Raw genomic sequence first — 16,255 nt, forward strand, 5'->3', positions numbered from 1 at the left:
GTATCCTCTCAGATCCTCTCATGTGATCCTCTACAAATCACTGTGTCCCCTTCCTACAAAAACAGTCTTGTTCAGGATCTGTCAACAGTCACATAGTAGTCATAAACCAAATGACCAAACAAAAAGGCCCCAGCCCCATTCATATTAACAAACAGTACAACCTACACCTAAGACTTTCCCTTTATTTTAAATGTATTCATTAACAAAGGCTCTTTTTCCAAAACAGGAAACAGGATAGGCAAGATAAATTAAGCACTGCCCAATTTTTAGCATATGAGCCAACTTCTAACTTTTGTAAAAACAATATTTGAGAATGCAAGCTTTTAAGTCTGTCCCTTACTTGGTGTGACTCTAGCCTTAATCTAATGCTCAATTTCTTCACCTACAAAATGGGAATAATAATAGTACCAACTTTACAGGTATATCATGAGCTTTGCTGGCACACAGTATATAATCCTCAAATACCAGCTATTATTAAGCAATACCATCAGATGTTAAAAGATTTTCATACAAACAGCTTAGTAGGCATTATTTTGGCTTTTTCATTATTTGAAATTTGTCTTTAATACATAGTGAAAAGACTTTTTAAAGTCATTCAGACTTATGTACAAGAGAATACTTGCTGCTGAGTAAAGAAAATGTATATACCTTTATAAGTATATGCATACGAAATTGGGGAAAATTAGCCATTATTCACATTCCACTGTATATCTGGGTCGGTTTTGTTTTCTTAACTTAGTATTCCAAAACTTGTTTAATGTATTTGACCTAACTTTGATAATTAAGGGAAACAGTTACTGGCAGATGAAAAGATTTTTTTAATCTTACATTACAATAAAATCTATAAAGAACTCCTAAAAACAATTCCCTTTCTAAATTGTAGTCCTGCTGGTTTATACCCCTTAGTATCTGTACACCACAAAGGAAGTAGTAAATACTAAGCAACAGAGTACTATTCTATTCTGGTAAATAATAAATGGAAAATAAGGTCAAAATCACTTTGCAAAGTGGAGTTTAGATTACCTGAGTACGCTTTAAAAAAAATTTTTTTTTACTACGAAAAAATTTCAAACTTACACAAAAGTGGAGACAATAATGAGCCTCCAGAAGCCAAACAACATTCTTCAACAATTATCAACATTTGACTATTTCACCCTTCTCTATTTTAAAGCAAATCCCAGTGATGACATCCTTAAGAATGTCTGTTCTTAAAATATTCTAAGCAACCTGTGGTAATTACAAAGTATGGCTACAAATCCCTCCCAGCTGAATACCCACACCCTTTTGCATTGTCCTCTTACTGGTCTGCCCAGGAGGAGGTGAAATCTATTTCCCCACCCCCTGAGTGTGGGTTACCTTGTGAGACTTACTTTGACTAAGAATACACTATGACATTATATGATTTCCAAGGCTGTAAGAAGTCTTATAGCTTCCACTTTCACTCTCCTGGAATGCTGTCTTGGGACCCCCATGTCATAAAAGACCACACTAAGCAAAGCCTACATGTTTAACCAACACCAAGTGCCAGAAATGTGAGTGACACCATCTTGGACCTGCCAGCCTGAGAAATCCTTCAGCTGAATAACTGATACACGAGTGAATCCAGGGGAAACCAGAAGAACTACCCAACAGGCACAGAGAACTGTAAAAACACTGTAAACAGTAGTTTTAATCCACAGGGTTTTGAGGTGGTGTGTTATGTAGCAATAGAGTAAAGCTTTGTAACTTATTCCTTTTACTTTCCTACAATTATCATTATGCATCCGGTCTTACGAAAAATCTGATTCGATTTCAGGGTCTAACTTAGACTTTGTCTTTAATATCCAGGGGAGTTACAGTTACTGAATTACCAAAAGCACAACATTAATATACAATAAATTCATGGCATTAAGGCCAGAGTTATCATAGAAAATACCAATGTATTTCAATAGCCAATAATCTTCCAGAAATATAAACACAGTTACAGTTCCTTTATTTACCTCTATTTGGTATATCCTTTTGTTTAAAAAATCTGCTTCTGGGAAAAAAAATTTTTTTTCTTAATGGGAAATCCTAGTGTTTTATTGATCCTAGTGAACATGGAGACATGAAAACTAAAGGTAGTCACATAAGGAAAGCACTTCTAAAGCACAGAACTTTTGGGGTCTTTAAAAAAATGCCTTGATTTTTAGCTGACAAATATTTAAGACATAAAGATTCAGCCAGGTCTTAAAAAATACTATCAATAGCTAGAAAAAAGTACAACATCTCCATGAGAAAATAGGACTATGATGTTAAGTCTACGTTAGAATACTTTGAAATAATCTGTCCTCCTTTGAAGTGTATTTAATCTGTGTCAAGTTTCAATCTTCATTCCATAACTGGAAACCATTTTAGAGTTATTCTGAAAGTGGGAAACACGTTACACTGAAATGCAATGATCATAATGAAGAGATGAATACTAACTTTTAAGGTTCAAAATCTGCCTTCTTAAAGTTATTGACAAAAGTGGGTATATGACAGTAGGTAATTTCAAAACCAGGTGTTCAACTTATCTAGTCTAACCAGTAGAGCCAGAGAAATACATTTGAGAACAAGAAAAACCAGTTTTGACCACATGAGTTTGGACCAGAGAAAAGTTAAAAATTAAGATCATGAAAAGTAAAACCCAGCCAACTCTCAAATTATAATTTTATCCTGCTCCCCATTTCTGTGTTCATCTTATGATTAGCAAGTGTATTAAAAATCGAATTTTTGCAAAATAATAATTGTGAGAAGATAAATTATTTCACTATAATTCTGCTTTGGTGAATTCAAGTAGATCTAAGTGAGAACTCAAAATCTTTACTCAGTTTTAAATTGTAATTACACTAATGTGATCAGTTGTTGATTGTTATTTAACAGCTAAAAGGTTCATCAGTTAAGTTTAATTTGTTGGTTAAAAATGAGGTTTGATACAACCTTGTGCATTTCACTCATGCATTCCCCACTGTTCTTTATTACTAGCACTTAATTATCTGTAGTAACAGAAGATGTATCAGCATAGGTAATTTAAAATCATTTTTTATTTGGCTTAGGGACACAACAGCTCTTTATTCCCAACAGCACAGAGCACTAACTTTATAAAACAGTACTGAAGGTCTTTCATGTCATGCTCTAACCCTCCATTCAATTGTTTCAGCTATGGGGAACAAACTGTATATTCCTAAAACAAACCATGATACCATGACTCAGTTTCCTTATCAAACTCCTAATCATCCTTCACATCTCAGTTCAAGCAATACTTCCTGTAAAAATTTCCCCCAAGATCAAACACCTCTTCTCTGTGCTCCCACAATACTACCATATATCAATGCTTACACTAAGATAATAGCAGTTGTTTATACATTAGTCTGATGATTAAATTGTGAGTTGTGGAAGGTAGAAGCTGTGTCAACTTCCTTCTTGTAATGTGAAGCCCTAATCTAGTAGCTAAAATACAACAAATAACAAACTTTCAAAAATTTTTACATTATTTGATAGTTTTACACCGTTACAATTATTTTCCTAAAATTAAGCGGGCAACTCTTGAACATATACCAGATGAACAGCTGTGTGAAATGGATATGTAGCTGGTTAAAAATTGGGGCCATGGATGTCTATTTATGTTCAAGCTGATTATCTGACACCTTCGCATAGAACATATGTGCATGTCTATATAGGGGCATCTTTGTGCTTTACCTGGGAAATTAAGCTCTCTTACCAATGTGACAGAAACAGAAATTGCCTGTACTTAAATAAGCAGGAATTTTTAACCATGCTTATTCATGACATTTGACCCAGCACGCAACTTCGGAAAAAAACTCAGGACTATGCTTACCGACGACCATGCTTACACCTGTGGTATAATTTAGGGCAAAAGAAGAGCGGTAAAATGTTCTTATCTAAAAACATTTGTAGTATAGAACTTATGTAAGTGTATATTATTGTGCGTGTGAGAAGCAGTCAGTACTCTGTGAGGGACATATTACAGGGAGAGTAAAATTTGAAGAATGCATGAATATAAACAACTGGACTTAGTATAATTCCAACTGCTTACATTCATCAAAAGTTCATTCTGCAAGTATTATGTCCCCCAGCGTGCTGACTGCTACACACTACTTCATCTAATTTAATCCTTTCAACTCTAGGAAGAGGTTAAATAATTATGGAGAAATCAAGACTCAAACCCAGAGAGGTCTCTAATGCCTCCTACGCCACTGCTGTTTCGCAAAATGCTGTAGAGCTGTAAATCAAATACTGACCCCATTTCTGAAACACAATTTTATCTCACGGAAAAGAAAAAATCTAGTTACAGTGTGTGTCTGCCTTTTCAACAACAGTATACCGTTTGATTTTAAATCAAAAATTCATCTTTAACCTTATCTCTTAGTCCTAGACAGAAAAGAACAGATGAGAGAAAGAAAAGGGGAAATTTTAAAATTATTTTATTAATGAAAAAACAAAACCTAAAAACATCCTACAAAATCGAAAAAAAATAATTCAATTTCACTTGGCACCTTTGCTCTTAATAGGGCCAAACGACAACGGTCGTGATCAATGTATTACCAAGACGGAGATGTTCCCCATATATTTACATCTGTTCGTAGGAAAAAAAGAATTATAGTATTTTTGCTGTGTGTACACATTCATCTTCTCTACGCAGTTTCAACAAAATGAGGGAGTACTGTATTCAACTACTAGTGCCTTCCATATTTCACTTCTTACGCCAACAGGTCCGTTTTTATACATACCACCACCTAGTTCAATTTGAATAACATACAATTTACCACAATACAAAAGGAATTCCGAAGTATCACGATACTCAAGATCCGGGACGATCAATGAGCAAATCTTTATCCCATCTAAGGGGCTGGCAAAGTCCCTTCAATTCGAAGCTGGGTTGGCAGAGCCCTAAGCCTCCCTGCCTTCAACACCTCGCTCATTAAATACCTCACTCGTGACACTCCCGGCCCGCCCCGGAGGACCCTCCTCACCCCCGCCGAGGAGGCAGCCAAAGGCCAAAACAGGGCTCAGGCCCCTTGCCCTCGCCTGCCGCACGTCCACACGGAAGACGCACAGCCTGCCCCCTCCACCCGTCACAAACTCCAACACGGGACGAAAGGCCACCGGCAGAGGAGGCCTGTGCCCGGTTCCCCTTAGTACCCGCGGTCCCGGATCAAGCTCCTCCGCCCCGATTCTGAGAGGAAGGAGGCGGCCTCGGCGTCCCCAGGCCAGCACTTCGTTTCCTCCCCTCCCCCACCCGCGGCCTTTAGAACACCCTCCCCGAGAGGGAGAAGCCCGAGCTCCGCAGCTTATTACCTCTGCTCCAGAGCTGGCACTGAACAGGGCGCTTCCCGCTTCCAGCGATCACACCGCCGCCTTCCTCCTCGGAGTTCGAGGCCTCTAACAGAGGCAGAAGAGTCGGCCGCGAAGCACAATGGCGTCCGCCCGACTCCCGGATCCGGCGCACAACCAGCCACCACCGTTAAATGCCCCTCCCTTCTCCTTCCTCCACTTCGCGGACTCCTCCGACCTCTCGCGAGAGTGGTGGAGCTGAGCGGATCCGAGAGCTGCGGGCGGGCTCAACGTACCCCACCGCGGGGTGGTGCTCTGACTGCGGAAACCGTTGAAGGGCTGCCTCCGGGGAGGCAGCGAGGCGCCACCGGTAAGCGGCTGCCGCTGGTCGGCCGTCGGGCTGGTGGCTGGGCCGGCGAGTGTGCGGGCCTCGGGAGCGGGGCGCTGGAGGCCCGGCCGTGGTTGGCCGCCGTCGCGTTCCTGGTGAAGGGCTCAGATCCATCCCTGCCGCTCCCCAGCGGCCAAGTCCGCGCCACAGTCTCTTGCCCTCTCCGGCAAACCTGCAAGGCCCACTGCTCGTAATACCGCCCATCTTTTTTTTTTTTTTTTTGCGCTTGGTGAGTGGCGCAGTGAACGTTTATTGACTTGAATCAAACACTGCCTTTCCGACCTCCCCTCCTCCTATTCCCTGCCCGCCCTAGGTGGTAGCAACGAGCTCTCCCCTTTAAAAGCTGGAGCTCATTTGTCTGGGACCTTTCGTTCCTTGCGGTAATTCGGCGTTGGTGGTGGTGTACTTTTGCAGTCATGTCTTTTAAGTCGTGATACTAATCTTTGGTAGTGTAGCTACAGATTTTTCAGTAAAAATGGATCCATTTAGAAACAGGGAGGAAAATTGTGAGGTAAATGGTCTGATGAGAATGAAACGAAACCTTCAAAGAGCTATAAAGGTGGTGAACGAAGATGTAAATGAATACTAGTGAATAAAAGGGAGTAGGTTAGAGGAAAAAGCCACAGTTTCTGTGGATTTAGGTGATATGTGGGTTTTGAATAATGTATCAGACATATAAGTTTTTCACCGGTGAAGATAAGTTATTGAAACTTGGAGGCATACTGATGACACTTGATTTGTAAACTGACCTGTTTTATTGGGTTGTTTAAGCAATTCATTGGATCCAAATAATTTCAATAAATGAAGTATGAAGTTTATGTGTATTTCTTTGTCATTTCACTTGGAGGGTGTGCACTATCAGTATCATCTCTATTTCGCTCTGTCTTGGGGACTAACGGACTGTCCATGCTTCACTATTGTAAATTGTAAAATATTAAAGATCATTATTATTTAAAGTTGGCACATAAATGCCAGTATAACTTTTAAAAATGTGAGTTGAAGATTAACTATCTGGTGTGGGATAAAGTGAACAGAGATTAAGTTTGAGAAAATTAATTTACCCTGTATAGAAAACTGATTTTTTTCCCCCAGCCTGTTTGAGTGTACCTGTAGCATTGTGGTTATGGGTATACACGCCCTGAAGCACCAGACTGCATGGGTTCAAATCCCAGCCCAGCCTCTTACTACCTTTGTTGTCTTGAGCAGTTCTTTAACCTTGCCAAGCCCAGGTTTCCTGTAAAATGGAGTTAATAAGAATACCCATAACCCACAAGGTTGTTGAAAGGATTAAATGAGATAATGCATCAGTTCCTGGAACATAATAAGCATTCCATAATTGTTAGCTATTACATTCCTTGTCTGAACCACTACTAATATTATCTTCCTGGGGCTTATTACATAGGTCCCTTAAATATCTTCTGCTGAAGTACATTGTACGCTAGGAGGAATGACTGCACTGTTTTCCTGAGCTATGGCAGTCAGACTTGGTAGAGGTAACTTCTCTACAGAAACCCCAAACCCGGCAAGGATGGTTCAGATTTTGGCAGATTGTTGCTTCATCCCCACCCAACGCTGATATCAGCAGAGGTGAGTGTGGCACCAATTTCCTATGCTAAACAGAACTTCCAAATCAGTTTCTTGTTGATGCTAGTAAATAAAGACCACTAATAAGTATTTTTTTAAGAATTATTAGTTGATATTGTTTTTAAATGTACTTTCTCTGATTTGAGTTCCAGATAATTATCATTATCAGCAAATATTAAGATTTTCTACATTAAAGACAGTTTGATAACAGATTGCAGATACAAATAGGTATGATAGTGACTATATTTTCTGAACTTAAAATCAAGACCAATGATTTTATGGCAAATTATTTGAAATTAGAACTGTTCTGACCAATTTAGACCCCGCAGTTGCCTTTTTTTGCACAGAGTTCCCCCACTTGACCTTCATTTGCTGAACTTTTTATGCTTATGACCAACTCTGACATACCTTTTTGTATCTAAATATCTTTGTTCACCACTTGCCACACCAACCCATTAGTTTCCATTTTCGAACTTGGCTTCTCTAAATTAAGGTCTTATTTACTATTATTAATTTATCCCCTTTTATTTTATAAATTTGTCTGTCATTTGGCCATGATCATAACAACCTTTTACTCTTATGCTTAAGTACCTCTTCAACTACCTGATAGGTTAGAATTCTCTTTCAGATATTGAATTTCAAAGTTCCTGTTTTCCCCACATTTTAACATTCACAACCTAACCTTCCAAGAAGCTTCTCTATGGTAAGGGTGATTTTATAGTTATTCTCCACTTTGCATAAATGATGTGATCTTGAAAAGATGTGATTATATTTGCTTTTCGTAAATCAAATTATTTTAAATGTAGGTTATTTCTTAAACTTTTGAGGAACAGAAGGTAATACCTGGGATGAAATAAGAGTGCTTATTGGGGGGTCCCTAAGTTGAAAACAAAGGATGCCAGTTCTTCTTAAATGGGAGTTTTATTAATCTCTGGAGAAGGGAACCTTGTGGCATAAACCAAATTGAGGCTCTACTATTTAAAGTTATAGATAACTTTAAGTATATGGTACTTATTATTGAAAAATAGCTATAGATTGAAGACTGTCTTCAAAGGAATATGTTACTTAAAAGGTCCTTTGCTTTAAATCTTTGATGTAAAAAATTCTTTTTATTCCAAAAATAATAAACCCCTGATTTAGTGAATTTTAATTTTCCCTTTATCAAGTTCAATTGAAAGGTGCCCCATTTAATAAGTGAGCATCCAAGACATGCTGTTGGTTCACTTCTGTTGAAAGTTGCAATAACTTTCAATCCCTAAAGCCAATAGGTAAAACAATATAAAAACAAATAAAAAGAATACCATCTTGAAGCCTTCTCTGAGAAACTCTTTCTTACACTTGAGCTATGGTCTAGATCTCACTGGTTCTAGGAGAATCATTCCAGCTCACATTGCTGCTCCAGAACATCTGGCCTGGTCAGGAACAATTCTCACCTATGGAGCACTTGGAATCCATGTGTGAAAACACCTTTCACACTGCCTGAAACATGGAGTTTTTAATAAAAGCAACTATCTTTTATTATCGATAGTACTAAAGGTTGGAAAACTATGGTACAAGGCCAAATGTGATCCACTACCTGTTACTGTAAATAGTTTTATTGGAACACAGCCAGGTCCATTAATTTATGTAGTCTTATCTGTGTATGTCAGGGTTCTCCACAGAAACAGAACCAATAGTATGTGCTACCTAACTATCTATCTACCTGTCTACCTATCTATCTACTTACTATACAAAATATCTTCACTACAATGCCTAAATTAGCATATGATTAAATAACTCGATACTCTGGCCTCCCCAATTTAACCACAAAATTAACCATCGAAATCTATTACTGCTTTTGCCTACAGCAGCAGAGATGAGTAGCTGTGATATAGATGATACGGCCCAGAAAGCCTAAAATATTTACTATTTGGTTTTTTCATAGAAAGTTTGTTGACCTCTGGAATAAACCATAAAACCAGATTGAAGTGACCCCTGTTCCTTTAATGCTGTCAAGCCGAACACATACGTAACAACTTCAGATTGATAATAATCAAGGACTATGCTCGGCCTCCATGGCCACTTTGGACTATATTTTGTGAGAATACAAGCAGAAGAGCATCTAAATACTGATATGAATTCCTTGGATATGCCCTCTGGCAAGTTTGGTTGCAACGTCCTTTTTAATCTTAATTTTTTTTCATGTCTACATTTGTGTACAATTTTATAACAATGTATGTATGTGATTACATCGTACATACTAGCTATTTTAGTATAGGATGGTTCTTTTGCTTTTTTCCCCCTTTTTCTTTTCTTTTTTTTCTCTTTTCTTCCCTTATAATTTCCTTTTTAATTTGGCTCTCTTACCCATATTTACTACTCCATAAACATTCTTGAAAAATTAGTGAGTATCCTTCTGCATTTTTTTCTGCAGTCATACAATGTTGAAGGAATAGTTATTTAACACACACACAGAGAGAAGTACTCATATAGAGATTTTTTTACCATTTATTTTATAAAACAGCATCAAATTTCAATGTGCATATTCATCTTAATTTTTCAATCAAAAAGTACCTTTTTCTCTAAATCCCTATTTATATTGATTGTTTATCCTTTCGTTTCTTTTTTTTAAATAAATTTATTTATTTATTTATTTTTGGCTGTGTTGGGTCTTCGTTGCTGTGCCCGGGCTTTCTTTAGTTGCAGTGAGCGGGGGCTACTCTTCGTTGCGGTGCACAGGCTTCTCACTGTTGTGGCTTCTCTTGTTGTGGAGCACAGGCTCTAGGCGTGAGGGCTTCAGTAGTTGTGGCACACGGGCTCAGTAGTTATGGCTCGCAGGCTCTAGAGCACAGGCTCAGTAGTTGTGGTACATGGGCTTAATTGCTCTGTGGCATGTGGGATCTTCCCAGACCAGGACTCGAACCCTGCATTGACAGGCGGATTCTTAACCACTGTGCCACCAGGGAAGTCCTATCCTTTCTTTTTGATGCCATAGATATTACTACTCTGTCCTTCCTTCACAGTGTTTTTTCAACTCTATCATCTGTTGATTTGCCATTTATTATCTTTTGCTATAGATATATTCATATGGTAAAATGTGTCTGTGATTTCTTTTATAACTTTTGAGTTTGTAGCTTAGCTTAAAAAGTATTACCTATCCCTAGATTGTATCATGTAATGTCCTAGATTTTTCTAGACTATGTTTAATTAAACTCAAATTAATGTTTGTATATGGAATAAGATAATAGGATATAATTTTATTTTCTTCTCAGTGGATAGCCAGTTTTGCCAGTAGCATTTCTTAAATAATCTATTCTTTGTGATTAGAAAGACTACTTTTGTTATACATTGACTTTTCAGATTTCTACTGGATTTATTTCTGGATTTTCTATTTTGAAAACAGAACTATTCAGAACTATAAACTATAAACTAAACAGAACTACTCAGAACTATAGTTTATAGTTCTAAATATTGTTTTGATCCCTTTTGAATCTTTTTCATATATCAATACTGTTCTGCATTTCTGTCACCTACCTATTCAATTATAAGGAATGGTAACTATTTCCTTCAGAATCACCCAATATACTTAACCAGCTTTGCATTATACAGTGCATGTTATACTACCAAACTGCCTAAGAATTATCTTAATTTCTTTTCCCACTATTCTTGTTTCCTTTTCTCAGCAGTTTGCTAAAACCATTGAATATACTTCAGTTATCTAAAAACATCTCATCAATACTTTTGTATATCATAATAATTTTTTAAAAAACTATATACCTACACACATACATACTATTCAGTTTCTTAAACCACCCTGTTCTCTATCCCAGAGTCCAAGCTAAGTTTTCTACCATGGAGCCTTAGTCACTCTTGATAAGTTGGCTATTTGTACCATGGACAATATAGAAGAAATCCTACATTTTTCTCTATTATGTCATCATAAAAGGTATGAAAATGGTGATGTGCTTTAAATCTTTCATGTAGGTTTAATGTTTGTAATTCTTAGCTTTAGCACATCACACAAATGTGGTGGTGGTTGTTGATTTTGTTGTGGTTTGAATATTCCCTTCAAAGCTAAGAACTCTGTACTTTAATTAATTATATTTTAATTCAGTTTTTAGAAGATATTAATTCAATACTTTTTTTGTTTTGTTTGCATACTGTTAATTGTGCCTAAATTTGTGGGAAGGCTTTTCTCAGGAAAGTGATTGTTTCATTGTTTTCAAGTCCATTTAATAAGATATTTTTAAATCTTATGAACTTTATCTCAAATAGTTACTTGAATTCAAAGTTTGGGGCATGTGTTTGCATATTAGTGTCATGGGATTTGAATGAAAATATAAAATATAATTTTAATGAATATTTGGTTTCCTTTATGTCTTTTAACAGTCTTATAAATAAATTGATATTACCACTTTGTTAGACTTTACTTCCTTAGGTTGTTTGAAAATCAAATGTTTTTCTGATACCTTAATTTTATTACTAGTCATAGTAATACAGCTTGCTAGAATACTTCTAAAATACAATTATTTTTGTGAAGTTGTATATCAGGATTTTAATAGGCCTTATTAATAACTTTTTATGTGAAGAAATAAGACATTAATCAAAGTACAGCATTAAAAATTAATTGAGTAGATGAAAATATGTATCTAAAAAGTTTGGGAAAAGAACTTAATGTTAAATTTAAATAATTCTTGTTGATAATGTCCAGAAAGGAAAATGTTAGTATTTAGTCTTACCTGTGCTTGGAAGAAAGCCACGTAGAAACTATTACCATTTCTTCTCTTTATTGAAAGAAAATTGTATACAAAGAAGTAAATATTACTACAACACTTCTAAATGAACCAAAGTAGGAGAAAAGCAACTCTTAGACGTTGATAGAAGTGTTGCCCTATTTAGAAGATTTTTCTTGCTATCAGAACCACATTTGGAATTTAAGCTTTGTTCACAGCAAAATTGGCACAGACTATCTTTGCAATACTCCTAACTTACTATTACTTTTTTTAAATTTGGCTGTGTCAGGTCTTAGTTGTGGCACGCAGGATCTTCGTTGCAGCACATGGGATCTCTTGTTGCAGTGTGCAGGCTTCTCTCTAGTTGTGGCAGGCAGCCTCTAGAGTGCGTGGGCTCAGTAGTAGCAGCGCATGAGCTCCCTAGATGTGGCGGGTGGGCTCCAGAGCACACGGGCTCAGTAGTTGCCACACGTGGGCAACTACTGTGGTGCATGGGCGCTAGAGTATGCGGGCTCAATATTTGCAGCGCGTAGGCTTAGTTACCCCACAGCATGTGGGATCTTAGTTCCTCAACGAGGGATTGAACCTGCATCCGCTGCACTGGAAGGCGGATTCTTAACCACTGGATCACCAGGGAAGTCCCATTCCTAACTTATTTTATGCAAGAAAAGAATGTGTCGTGGAAAAGAAATGAACAAAAGTTATTAATATAAGGTAGATGAAAAAAATTCCTTTTAAGACAAATAGAATGTGAAGTTGATTTTTAGAATACAGATAGAATTATAAAATTTTTAAGTAGTAGTAAGAAAACATTTCCCCTTTTTCCTGAATTAAAAAAAAAATGAACTTAGCATTCCATCACCTCCTGCAGATGAATGAGTTAACTACCTTTATTTATAAAAAAACAAATGACTCAGGTCTCCAGTCCTTAAGAATGGGAACATGTATTTCTGTTAAAAATCAAGGAATAGTGGTTCAGTTTCCACTCTCACATGAGCCTGGAAGTCCTCCATCTACCTTAACAACAAGTAAAAAGCTGAACAGACTGAAAAATCAATAACTCTTTTTGGATCCATAAGAGAGGGAAGAACAGAGGCAAACCTCTACCCCCAAGACTGGAGAAACAGACAGGCATCTGAATACAGGGAGTTGTGGTTTATGGGAGGAGAGACTCAAGAACTCAAATCACCACAGGAAACAGGGCCAGGTAGGAAAACCGGAACTATAATTGATGAATTGCTGGATGCTCAGTGTGGACAACTCTAAGAGGTTTACCTCCAGGAGCTCAACCAGATATCCACAGTAAATATCAAAGAAAAGCTTCTGGCAAGGAGAGAGGAAAAGGAACCATTTTGAAATACACGACAGCATTCTACTCTTTTTTTTTTTTCTTACAAGTATCCATTCTTTATTTTTTTTTTAACATCTTTATTGGAGTATAATTGCTTTACAACGTTGTATTAGTTTCTGCTGTATAACAAAGTGAATCAGCCATATGCATACATATATCCCATATCCCCTCCCTCTTGCATTCTATTCTTAACAAACCCTGCCCTCAGGGGAAACTAGTTAATTACAGCCTAACCTGCTGAGGTATTATCAGAGCCTAAGTAACCTTGGGAAGAGAAATAACCAACTCTAGCCATTTTGTTCCACCTAAGGGGATAGAAAAAAACCAAGAAACTCCTGTGAAACTCATAGTCCAGGGGAATAAGCTCACTAAAAGACTGAGACCTAATCATAGGACTGTAGAATGCTTCCCATCCCCCCATGCCTTACCACTACATTAATAAAGGCCTATTTATGGCAGTTCCTTTTACTCAGTGTATTGTGTCTGGCTTTCAAGAAAAAATTACAAGGCATACCAAAAGGTGAAAAACATAATTTGAAGAGACAGAGCAAGCATCAGAACCAGACATAGCAGAGATGCTGGAATTATCAGTACAGGAATTTAAAACAACTATGATTAATATGCTAAAGACTCTAATGGATAAAGTAGTCAGCATGCAAAAACAGCTGGGCAGTGTAAGAAGAGACATGGAAATCCTAAGAAAGAACCAAAAAGAAGTGCTAGAAATAGAAAACACTGTAACACAAATGAAGAATGTCTTTCATGAATTTATTAATAGACTGGATATATGGCTGAGGAGAGAATCTCTGAGCTAGAGGATATATCAGTAGAACCCTTGAGAACTAAAAATCAAAGAGAACAAAGACTTAAAAAAAAAAAAAAAAGAACAGAATATCCAAGTGTTAACCTGAAAATGGGTTCACCTCTTGGTGGGTGTCAAGCCAAAAGACACAACCAAGCCGAAAATCGGGAGAGCGAAGATTTATTACTTGCAGCAAGTAAGGAGAACACCGGAGAGCTTTCCCAAAGTAGTGTCTCCCCAACAGCAAAATTGGGGAATTTTTAAGCTAAGGTTACATGCATATTCATGAAGGGACTTGAGCAGGAGAGTTCAGCATAGATTTGAGGCAAAGGTTGACAGAGTCTAAGCTTTAGTTGATTGAAGTCACAAGGGTCAGAAAGAATCTGAAAAAGAATAGGTATATTGTACATGTATAACTAAATCACTTTGCTGTACACCTGAAACTAACACACTGTAAATCAACTATACTACAATATAAAATAAAAATTAAAAAAGAGAGAGAATGTAGAGTCCCCCAGATGTGAAAGATTTTTTGAACATGTTATTTAACTCTATCTAGAAAAGTTGAAAGCATCAGTTTTATATAAGTTTCATAGGAAGAAACAAAAAATTAGCAGTAAATAAAGACTTTTTGAGGCAATATTTTTCTAGTAGAACATTGTCATATTATCTCAATATTTCTAAAATATTTTAATAAAATAAAAGTTTATTTAAAAAATAATAAATTCTATGGGATAAGATATACATTATATTATTTAAAAAAAAAGAGAAAAGATCAGCAGCAGCATCCCTCAGGTTCCAGTTGATCTAGTGGTTGAGCATTTTAGGCTAATCTTTTTTTTTCTCTACATCTTTATTGGAGTATAATTGCTTTACAATGGTGTGTTAGTTTCTGCTTTATAACAAAGTGAATCAGTTATACATATACATATGTTCCCATATCTCTTCCCTCTTGCGTCTCCCTTCCTCTCACCCTCTCTATCCCACCCCTCCAGGCGGTCACAAAGTACTGAGCTGATCTCCCTGTGCTATGAGGCTGCTTCCCACTAGCTATCTACCTTACCTTTGGTAGTGTATATATGTCCATGCCTCTCTCTCGCTTTGTCACAGCTTACCCTTCCCCCTCCCCATATCGTCAACTCCATTCTCTAGTAGGTCTGTGTCTTTATTCCCGTCTTACCCCTAGGTTCTTCATGACATTTTTTTTTCTTAAATTCCATATATATGTGTTAGCATACGGTATTTGTCTTTCTCTTTCTGACTTACTTCACTCTGTATGACAGACTCCACCTCATTACAAATAGCTCAATTTCGTTTCTTTTTATGGCTGGGTAATATTCCATTGTATATATGTGCCATGTCTTCTTTATCCATACATCCGATGATGGACACTTAGGTTGTTTCCATCTCTCGGCTACTGTAAGTAGAGCTGCAATGAACATTTTGGTACATGACTCTTTTTGAATTATGGTTTTCTCAGGGTATATGCCCAGTAGTGGGATTGCTGGGTCATATGGTAGTTCTATTTGTAGTTTTTTAAGGAATCTCCATACTGTTCTCCATAGTGGCTATACCAATTCACATTCCCACCAGCAGAGCAAGTATGTTCCCTTTTCTCCACACCCTCTCCAGCATTTATTGTTTCTAGATTCTTTGATGATGGCCATTCTGAGTGGTGTGAGATGATATCTCACTGTAGTTTTGATTTGCATTTCTCTAATGATTAATGATGTTGAGCATTCTTTCATGTGTTTGTTGGCAGTCTGTATATCTTCTGTGGAGAAATGTCTATTTAGGTCTTCTGCCCATTTTTGGATTGGGTTTTTTGTTGTTATTGAGCTGCATGAGCTGCTTATAAATTTTGGAGATTAATCCTTTGTCAGTTGCTTCATTTGCAAATATTTTCTCCCATTCTGAGGGTTGTCTTTTGGTATTGTTTATGGTTTCCTTCACTGTGCAAAAGCTTTGAAGTTTCATTAGGTCCCATTTATTTATTTTTGTTTTTATTTCCATTTCTCTAGGAGGTGGGTCAAAAAGGATCTTGCTGTGATTTATGTCATAGAGTGTTCTGCCTATGTTTTCCTCTAAGAGTTTGATAGTTTCTGGCCTTACATTTAGGTCTT

At 37.1% G+C, this 16,255-nt stretch overlaps 2 protein-coding genes across 5 annotated transcripts in view; one reads left to right on the forward strand and one right to left on the reverse strand.

The window, feature by feature from the left end:
* The window catches only part of MARCHF7 (membrane associated ring-CH-type finger 7), a 42,552-nt gene extending 37,071 nt beyond the window's left edge, over positions 1-5,481 (reverse strand). The window contains exon 1 of one of the 2 annotated variants that reach the window (XR_014016563.1): positions 5,320-5,481. The gene's annotated coding sequence lies outside the window, so the exon portion shown is untranslated. The remainder of the gene's footprint in view (positions 1-5,319) is intronic. The other variant, XM_081243251.1, reaches the window with a different exon arrangement.
* Positions 5,482-5,579: 98 nt separating this feature from the next.
* BAZ2B (bromodomain adjacent to zinc finger domain 2B) overlaps positions 5,580-16,255 on the forward strand; it is a 385,073-nt gene continuing 374,397 nt past the window's right edge. For 2 of the 3 annotated variants that reach the window (XM_081243227.1, XM_081243238.1), the window contains exon 1: positions 7,182-7,270. The gene's annotated coding sequence lies outside the window, so the exon portion shown is untranslated. Of the gene's footprint in view, positions 5,666-7,181; positions 7,271-16,255 lie in introns of those variants that run through there. The other variant, XM_081243239.1, reaches the window with a different exon arrangement.

Source organism: Mesoplodon bidens (assembly GCF_964165515.1).
Source record: "Mesoplodon bidens genome assembly, chromosome: 8".
NCBI lineage: Eukaryota > Metazoa > Chordata > Mammalia > Artiodactyla > Ziphiidae > Mesoplodon > Mesoplodon bidens.